General features: G+C 49.1%; 1 pseudogene; it reads left to right on the top strand.

Moving 5' to 3' along the window:
* The first annotated feature begins 6,683 nt into the window (after positions 1-6,683).
* LOC112881588 lies at positions 6,684-8,683 on the top strand (annotated as a pseudogene).
* Positions 8,684-10,542: the final 1,859 nt, after the last annotated feature.

Raw genomic sequence — 10,542 nt, 5'->3', positions numbered from 1 at the left:
TCTTTTTCCGCAAACGTATCTGAACACGTATTTCACTAAAAAAATTTCAGAGCAAACGTAACAGCACCAACTCGAGTCTCTTGTATTCAATTGTCACGCCCCTCCCCTTTCAGTCCCCTCGTGTGCTGCCTTGCCGCCAATCGATGGCAATGCACACTCGATCCTGCACGGCTTGTCGTCTTGCAGAGTAGAAATAGAGTACACGGTGGTGAAAAGGACGGGCAACTGCCTGTAGAATGACGGTCCAACGCATGCTAATCCTGCTTCTGCAATCATACGGTCGTCTTGCACCTCTGCCCGTTTCGATCACCGTGGCTAGTTAGTAGTTCCTAATCTGAGCTCCGACATGTTTTCTAGTTCCTAAAAGGCTACAAATCTAGCCTTTTTTGTGATTGTTTTCACTGACCTGCAGCCGCCTTTGTTTTGTTTATCCATGCCCTGTGTGCAAATGTGCAGTGCCGCGTCAGGAAATGCAGCAAGATATCCTGCAGAATACGAATACAGGGTCAGGGTACATCGTGAATCTGGCAATTTTCGCAAGGTTGCTGCCGGCGCCGTGCCATCCATCACCTGAAGTCGCGTAAACTCTGATGCACATTGTTTTGTTTGGACCCAATCGGTGCCATCCGACATAATCTTGACAAGGAGCGAGGTCGCAGATATTTTTCATAAACTCTGATGCACATTTGCATCGATTTGCTTCGCGTGCATCGAGGCACCCAGATGGAGGGAATCTAAATGTTTTGTGTCAGCTTTCTACTAGCCACAGAGGTGCAATGGCCCATGATCCAAATGATTTTGGCCCTAGAGGTTCTGAACGGACGCATTAGCAGCTCTCCATTGTTTCCCCTGCTGACTACTAGGGGCAGAGGCATGTTCGGTCGCTAGCCACACTTTGCCACATTTAAAGTTAGACAAGTATGGTAAAAAAAAATTTGGTAGCCACACTTTTTCTTATCTAAGAAAATCTTGCTATATTTTTAATTTGTATGACACGTGGAGTTAAAAAAATCTTGCCTAACTTTGATACCAACCAAACACCTCCAACTTGATCAAACTTGCCTAAAGTTAAATTTGACAAAGTGTGGCTAGGAACCAACTCGACTAGTTTATCTACAAAACAAAATACTAGAAAAATATGTTCATTGTGAGTATATCTTCTCATGCCTTGTGTTAAAAGTTTTTTTTTTATCATCCTTTGACAGTTACGAAGAAGAACACCTAATTATAGAACTTATTAGAAATTGGTATCTAAATGCCAGATTTAGATTTGGTATCAAACCTTCCAAAGCCAGTAAAAGGCCTCCCTTATGTTGTGTGTCACACTATTAACCGATCAGCCATGGTGATCATGCACCTTTAGCCTTGTGTTAGCAGATCTGAATCGAAGACATTGCTTCACAGGTTGGCCTTATGTCTGTTCTGTTGGAAGCAGGCTATCTTCGAGGACAAAGAAAAAGCAGCAGAAGCTTCACCGGATCAGGAGCAGCACCTTCATCTTTTGTGATCTTTCCTGTAGCTACACCTCCTGTTTGATTAGAACAAAGCCGGATTTCAGGACGGGCGCATCCTGATCCAAAGCTGCGCTTTAGTACCCCGCACACAAGTTTTTGCGCCTAGCTTTAGCCTTTCTAACAAAGCTTCTTCAGGTACGATGTCTGCTTAGCAGAACAAACAAACGAACAAACACTAGTGCAGGTACAGCCATTTCCAAAGCCACGATTTGAGGTCATGTTCATGTTCAAATACTAGATAAGAAAGTTTGGTCCACTTTTTCAGAGATCGACCAGCTTGGCTTGCCTGTCTGTTTCAACCTTGGGCCGGTCAGCTTTTGATGTCAAAGGACGTGGAAGCGCGGCTACATTTTCCCATGCTCTCCAGGCTCTTTCTTTCGAGCAAAGTGTTCTCCAGGCTCTGGCAAAGCCTCAAATTCAGTAGAGCTGAAGAAATGACGGCACTGTGACTGTAGTAGTGCGAGTAGTTTGCTTCAGAGCAAGGTATACTACAGCCGGCTTCTTATTGTAAGGATTGTTGCAGCTAAGTTTCTTAATTCTTATGTTGAAGCCGGCGGTAAGTCTACAGCCCGCTTTTCTTTTCTCTTTTATTCTCTCTTTTCCATTTCAGCATTTAGTCTATTTTCAGCCTACTGTAATAATACTTTCTCTTAGCGGGTCGTGTCCAAGTTTTCTGTCACGTTTGTTGTCCCATCGACCTTCTTTTCAGTTTTCACCATTTCAGCCACTCCAGCAAAGATTGGGCCGGCGGCCTTTGCCGGTGTTTCACTTCAACATGTCGAGCTTTTTTCACGTCTGGTTTGATTGTGTGGCCAACAGATCTCTACTGTGCTAGGTGTGCTTAGGCCCATTGGGTTACGTATTATTGGGATTAATGTGCACTCAATCTGAGCGGCCCAAATACATGAATCCAGGACCAAGAAATGTGAGGCCAGCCAGTTTCTGGAGGAGGTTTTGAAGTTTGTCTTCACCTGAGATTTTGTTTAGGAGCAGTAGGCCTGCTAATGGGGTGTAACCGCACCATATCCAACCCCACCCAAAACTAATATATTTATATATCCAACTCTACCCTATCCAAATATTTAATTTCTCAACTCTAACCAACCCACCCCATTCCAAGTGGATAACCCATAGAAACCCATAGGTCCTTCTATATATTTCAGAAGTTGCAAAGCTAATCAAAGAAGCTGTCAGTGCGTCCAGCACAAGGAAGCCACTATAAAAATTAATGAGCATAATCCAAAATACTATACGCCAACACTTTAGCTTTATTCAAATAGTATCATCATCATCACCGAAGAAATACATGAATAATTAATGAGCTCCTGCTCGATCACAAGTACAAGAATAATCCAAAGTACAGAAAGGGTATCCGTAGCAAATGTATCTCCCAAAGTTTCAGGAGCGCATATATGATAACTAGGACAATGTTGTAATTGCCATCCCAATACTTATCATTGCTCTTGCCAATTCTTTTATAACCTGATGTTGCCCTGCATGACTTCTTAAAGCTTGATGGATGAAAAGCACATTGACAAGAAACAAATATGTTGTTGAAAACCTATCAGCTGAGAATGCCTTTGTAGTTTCTTCAAAAACTCCAAAAAACTTACCAATAGACTCAACTTTGCTCCATTCATCCTCGGTTGGAAAGGGTTGCTGCTGTGATGTGGCATATCGCTTCAGCACAATCTTATATTCAACTATCTCTAGAATCATGCCATGTGTTAAGTTCCAACGGTTCGGAACATCAACCACTAAACCAGCTTTTGTGGGAAAGTATTCCCTTTCAGCAATTTTATTGAAGGCTTGAATTAACGATGCTGATGAATTGACATGCCTAACCAAATCCCTTATCAATTCTATTGCAGGACCAGCAACGCTCATTCCATCTTGAACTAATATATTCAGTATATGAGCACAACATCTAAGGTGCAAATGCTCACCACCAAACAGCATATCAGCCTTTCCACTTTCTTGTAAGAGATCACATGTTGCCTTGTTATTAGGTGCATTGTCAAGTGTTATCGTGAATATTTTTTTATGCCATAATCTGTCAGACATCTTGTGAGCGCTTCCTCAATTGCTATACCGCTATGTGGATTCTTCACATCCTTAAAAGCAATTATCTTTTTTTTTCAAAATAAAATCAAGGTCAATATAATGGGCTGTCAAGCAAATGTACCCTAGCTCCTGATTTGATGTCCAAAGATCAGAGATAAAGCAAATCCGAGAGTTAATCATCTGGAGTTCACTACGTAAAGCTCTCTTGATCCTCTCAAACATAGATACACAATCATTACGAATGGTTTGCCGCCCAATGCAACTAAATGTGGGCTGTAATGACTCAGTCCAAGGTTCAAAGCTTTCATCATCAAATTTGTTAAAAGAAACCTCCGCTCTGATGCACCAAGTAATCATTAACTCTCGGCTTTTTTGGGGAATTGAAGAGAAATGGACTTTCTACGGGCTTCTTCATGGTGGCAATAAATTTATTCCTAACTTCACTAGGGATTTTTGAACAATATTCAGAAATGTGATTCCGAAGGCTAGTGGTACCTGTCTTTCTTCTCGTAGTCATCTTTGATCCACAATACTTGCAAACTGCCTTTAAGACACCATCTTCGTTAATCAATTCTGGCTCATAATACTTCCAAACTGGTGACCTCCTATTTGGCGAAGGTGACTGCAAGGAACTATTTCCCGGTGTTGCCATTGGTAGCTGAGGCATCTGAACGATGAGAAGACATCTATCAATAGTAAAAAGAAACCTCATGAACATATTGTTACAAACAACAGTCAACGAGAACAAGAAGCGGAAATTTTATCAAAATTACTAGCATATAACTAGGTTAGTCTGTATATGAAGGTTTTGTATATTGTTACAAACAAGTCTTTGTATATTGTGAGTTTATACACAAGATAAGTCCAGTGAACATGAAAGTTAAATTTTCTTCCATATGCTGCATTTATGGCGCTATTATGAATGTATGCATGTATGCAACGTGGACACCATCCCTTACCCATGCACTGAGTTCAGTAAAATTTCAAGGTCAGACTGCTACAGAGTCAAGAGCTTGTAACTATTAGTGCCAGGCTACCACAAGAATGCTATATAAGTGCAAGTTGATTAGATCGTCACATGGAAAAAGGAAAAGCGAGGCGTGTCAATCTTTCTTCCTTTTTTTGAGATCTTAATATTACTTCTATTACCATGAAGAATAGAAAGGGTATCTTGTAGTGGTGGCTAGTCTATATATCTTGCAGGGGAATTAAAAGGTTTTAAAATTTCACGCACAGACATTAATTAAACTTGCAAGAACATGTTAGCTGTTTGCAGGTCTATTGATGAAGGGCTCATTGATCATTACATTCAGAATCAAGTGGATACCCTTAAGAGGATGAATTCAGTATCTTATTTTAGATAAGCAGAACTAGACAAGCAACTGACACAGCTAGCATGACTGCACAACTTTCCATCTATCTATCTAAACATTGTTCAACAGAACTGAGTTCATGGAAGACAGGAGTACAGGCATTGCCATTGTTTCTATCATATTTATTCATATGCAACTTCTGGACCATAATTTAAGAACAGTACCTTCATATACAGACTAACAGAGTTTCTTAAATTTACAAAACAAAGTCCACCACAAAACAAGTTAGGAGGTTGACAATATACAAAACCTTATAAACATATTGTTACAAACAAGTCCTTTTTTCCTCAAAGCAAGCTAATTAACTAGGTTTTGCATGAACCATTAAACTTACAGGGGTATCGCCACTAAGATTGTCAGCAAATGCAAGGTTAGATTGGCAATTTGAAGTTTGACTTGGCAGCTCTATTGTTTCACTGATTTCACCGTGCACATATGATTGGCAAATTGAAATGTTGAACAGTATAGAACAATTACCGCTGGAACAGGCAAGAACGAAACTGCACAGATGGCTGTCGATCTGGATCTCTTCTGCTAGCCACAAGATCAACCACCACCTCTTGCAGACTAGCAGGGCCGCCGTAGTAGTACTAGAAGTCAGCAATGAAGCAGTTGACAACCAAATCAAACCCTAGCAAGAAGGGAAAAGAAGATGAGAAGAAGGGGAAGGGTGGCCGGCGAGGAGGGCAGCCTGCGAGATCGCGGGGGATGGCGGGCGGCGGAGCCTCCCTGCGAGAAACGGGAGGCCAGAGGACTCGCGAATCACCCACGCCCTGTCGAGGTCAACACGACCTATTTGGACCCGCACCCAACCCGCACTTAGTCAAGACTCAACCTGCCCCAACCCGATAGCTCATAAAACCCGTTCCCAACCATACCAATAAGATCCACCTCAGTGCCCGACCCGAATAACCCAAAACGACCCGCCCCACTAGCAGGGCTAGGGAGCAGTTCGTCCGGTCAAGGAAGCGTGCTGCTAGGCAGAACAGCTGAAGAAGAGACCAGTCCAGGCATGTGCGAACGGAGGAGCCTGAGGCTTTCAGACAGCCAGGACAATCACTGGGGATCGATGACTATGAAAATCAGCGTCACCAATCGCATGTTCTATCATTAGCAGACCCACTTGATTCTCATATAATTTTAAGCGGACTCGCCACTGCCGACGATTTGTGTCGGTGCAGAGTGCAGACGACGAAGCTCACTCAGAAATGGAGAAATTCTGTAGCAAGCAGCGTCAGGAAATGATGGCCCAGAAGTTCGAGGCTCACAGTCCCGGGCCAGCCCATCTAATAAAAAGATGGTGCTGTCAGTCTATCAAGGCCCAGCCCAAATCACCACCACGGGACTAGCTAGCTAGTACTGGAGTACCAGTTTGTCCACACCAGTGGTAAACCGTAAAAAATTGGAAATCTCACATTCACACGACCCAGCGGCCAATGGGCCCAGCCCCAACGCTTCTCTCTCTGGGCCGCCGCGTCCCGACGCTTGCGTGTCCACCGCACGCACACCGACTGGTGCCGGCCGCGCCGTCCTGCACAGCACGAACACAACTCATCGGCCCATCGACCCATGTGAAGGCGTGCCACCACCAACCGGCGCGGGCGCCCCACCCTCCACATGGCCCCGCTGGCCCACCGCCAGTTGTGCACTGCCGCCACGGCATCTCCCGCCGCTTCCCCGTTCCCCCTACTCCCCTTCGCTTTCCTTCCCTGCCGCTGCCTGCTGCTATTTATCTCCCTCTCCGCGCCAGCTCCCTGCCACTCCCACCGCCGCGACCAGAGGCAGCCACCGCAGCGCGCAGGAGCCGAGCAAGCCGCAGACACCAGCGCCTCCCGCAATGGCGCGCGCCGGCGCTCTCTGCCTCGCGCTGCTCTGCCTCCTGGCCGCGCACTCCGCCGTGGCGCAGAAGCCCGCCACCCCCGCCCCGGCCACCGCGCCGGCCGCCGCCACCACCCCGCCGGCCCCGTCCAAGAAGACGCCTGCCGCCGCCCCGCCCACCTCCCCCGCCACCCCGGCCCCGGCCGCCGCGGCGCCCACCACCCCGGCCACCCCCGCGCCGGCCGCGGCCCCGCCCACTACCACCACGCCTGCTCCCGCCGCGGCGCCGCCCAAGTCTGCCCCCAAGGCGGCCACCCCCGCCCCGGCACCCAAGGCCAAGGCCACCCCGCCCGCCACCCCGCCGGTTGCTGAGCTGCCCCCGGCCGCCACGCCCCCCGCCCCCGCTGCGGACACCCCGCCGCCCCGCCCACCAAGCCCGCCGAGGTCCCCGCCCCCGCCCCGTCCAAGAAAAAGAAGAAGCCATCCTCCTCCTCCAAGAGCAAGAAGAAGAAGAGCAAGGCCCCCGCCCCCGCCCCCGTCGCCGAGGCCCCCACCAGCTCCAAGCACTCCAAGGCTAAGGCACCCGCGTCCAGCGAGGCCGACGCCCCCGGCCCGGTCGGCGACGGCGCCGCCGCCGACACCGCGGTAAGTTGCTCTTCGCTCTGCTCTCTCCACCTGCAGCAGCAATCCATTCCGCAATTCCTTCGTCTCAAAATAAAACCGACATGACATATCCTCTCGTTTCATCATTGGCCGTTAGCCTTTACCATTGTTTGCTTGCCATTATCAGTTTATCGCTGGCCTGCTGCAGTCAGATTTCAGAGTAGAAAACTAACAGTGCGGTTATAATCGAGTAGTGGCAGCGATCACGTCTGACAGTGAAGTAATTTATGGCCATGCTCTAAAGATTCTCATTGTGATAAAGGCCATGCTCAATTTGACAATTGATTGTTTAGTAAGAGCAGCAGCACCTAACCCTGCGACCTTAATGAGTGGGAACCGACTAGATCCAGATGGCACCGACATGTCGGCCAGGCACGCATGTGCTTCCAGCCGTGTCACGGGCATTGTTAATGGCGGGGCATTTGAATGCTGGGACACTCAAGATTAACTCTGCCATTTAGTATTCCGTCACGTCCTGTAGTAGTACTACGTTGTGGTATTAAAATGCAATTTGCGCAGTGCTTCCGTGGTACAAGTACTAAACAACCGTGCATTCTCGAAGCCTCCGTGCACACTTCGCACTAGTAATCGTCAGTAGTTGCTCATTTACTAATCAGAAGTCGTACAGTAGTGTACAGACTGTTACCATGACAGATCACGAGACTCGTGTAGCCACTGCGCGAGCATTACTGTAGTGTACTGTATCTTTTTTTTTTTACATGTCTATCCGTCGCTGATCAGTGCCTCGTTCGTGGTGAATCTGCAGGCTGCTGGAAGGACCGTGGCAGGCGGCATCATGGCGGCCGTGCTGGGCCTCGTCGCCCTCCTCGCCTAGAGACACGGACGCCGAACGCGCGCGCGCGTGAGCGGCACGGACGCGAGCGCCTCCGGCCGCCGGGACGACGCGCCACACGCCCACACGACAGAATTATGCCACCGCCGTGCCGGACGGCTCGACGCCTGGCCGGAGCTCGCGTGCCGCCCCCTTTCCGCGCCGTGTTCTTGTCCATTTTTTTTTCTCTAACAGGCTGGGCGGGGCCACACGCCTCTGCTGTGTGTGTAGTTCCACTCACGTTTGGTGATACGCTACCCACCTCGGATTCTTTCTTCCTTTCTCTTCTTCTTTTTCTGTACTGCCGCCGCCGCTGCTACGGTGCTACCCCATTGGGATGATTTATTTATATCTTTATTATATATCATTGTCATTGTATGATGCCACCCTTGTTTAATTTAATCATAGATCTGTCTCCTCTCGCTCATGTCCCTGCCCTGGAGTGGCCTGGCGCCCTGCTGGCCCGATCTGCTCGTTGGGACGCGTATGTCTGTCGATTGGCGTTGCCTGCTCGGACGAAACACTGTTGCTATACAATGTCGCGATGCTCGCCTGCCCTCTCAGGCCTCAGCGACCGATCTGCGATTTTGCAATTTTTGCAAGGGACAAGCGGTGTCGATGGCGTCGGGATAGCGAGAGGACAGAGGAGTGGTTGCGGCCAAATGCTTACCGGACACAGCTGGCCGCCTGCTGTGTTTTTGCCCACAGCGACACCTGCCAGCCAATTCTCTTGATATCTACAGCGCGTGTGAATTGTGACGGGCCAGCTACTACATGTTTTGCCATACATCAGTGTACACTAGCTACGATTGCTCGTGCAAATATCAAGCCATTGAGACGAGAAGTGTGCGGTGCTTCAACAGTTACAATATGCTCGCTGACTCTGAGGTCACATCTGCATGACTGCATGTACACGGCTGCGGATTGAGAAATTTGGAAATTTGGGAATTGGAATGGCACCAAGAAACAAAAGTGACATAGCTGGTGGCGCGAGAGATGGCAAGGCGACAGACGTAGATTCCAAGTCTTCGCGTACCAATCATACGAGCAGGATGGCGTGCGCCACGGACCAGCGCCGAGGGGTGGTCACCGCGACGCGTGGTTCGTTTGCCGCCGCCGCCACACCACACTACTACCCTGGTAGCGTTCTCGACTCTCTAGCAGTGCCTTTTTGCCTCACCTACTACGCTCAACCAACCGAACGCGACCAATTCTGGTATGAGTCTACGGTGAGAGGGAGAGCTGTGTGCAGGTGTACCGCATTTTGCTCCGCCGTCGTCGGCCGTGGCAACCGACTGGCCACCATGGTTTACACCGATTGCATTCAGGCGTCCATTATTTTTACTCGAAAGAGCATGGCCATTTTACTAGGTAAGCTGCTGGAGGTGCTCCAAGAGCAGATCTGGAAAGCATTACCGCCAGATCTTACCGCGCTGGAGACGCCCGGAGTTACCACTGCTCTGGCGCCGCGGATCCCGGTGAATCCCGCTCGTGAACCGTACCACGAACGCCGGGATCCCCCTGCCTGCGCCGGACGCGTCCCGGGTCCAGGTCCAGCCTGCCTGCACAGGGCTCCAGCCTTCAGGCCACACGGGACGCGAAGAATGCGAGACCGATGGTTCCAGGCTGGTTCCTCCCGTTCTCCCCAATTCCTCCCTCCAGCGCGTACGGCTCTATGGCGAGCCGCAGTGATGTCGCGGTCTCCAGCCGGCGCATTCCTTTTTCACGGGAGGGACACAGGAATTATTGATGGCCCTGCCACAGTGCCACCCGGTGTCGGTACCACGTTAAACAAATCCTCCGGAGCAATTATTGTCAATCCGCCGCGGGAAAAAGGGGATTTGCAGTTGCAGCAACTCAACTTGCGGCCGGGAAAGGGAGAATATGTGGCGCTCACGTTCTGGAATATTTTGTCGGAACGAGATGTAGATCCACCCATCAGAACTCAGAACCTGCCCTACCCGTTTGAAGCAAAACAGCTTATTGCCAGAAAGAGTTTAGTCTCCGTTTACTTCACAAGTTTCAGTATGGGAGGATGTGACAGTAGTAAATAACACGTCTACGTACCTTCTACTAGTATTTGTTCTCTGAAAGCTGATGGCAAAGGCCACTGCTTTGATGCTTTCTGAAAATTCCTGGAGTAAAAGGCACCGCGAAAAGTTGGGTGGGAACAGTAGATCCCATCATGGTTTAGCGTAGATGCTCAACACCATCATGGAGTTTGAGCGCATCCACCCCCACGCCTGATGGCAACCGCCATCATCTGTGGTGGCAAAGA

Source organism: Panicum hallii, chromosome 2, assembly GCF_002211085.1.
Source record: "Panicum hallii strain FIL2 chromosome 2, PHallii_v3.1, whole genome shotgun sequence".
NCBI classification, from domain to species: domain Eukaryota; kingdom Viridiplantae; phylum Streptophyta; class Magnoliopsida; order Poales; family Poaceae; genus Panicum; species Panicum hallii.
The sequence above is the reverse complement of the archived record's forward strand: the minus strand, read 5'-3'. Positions and strand labels throughout refer to the sequence as shown.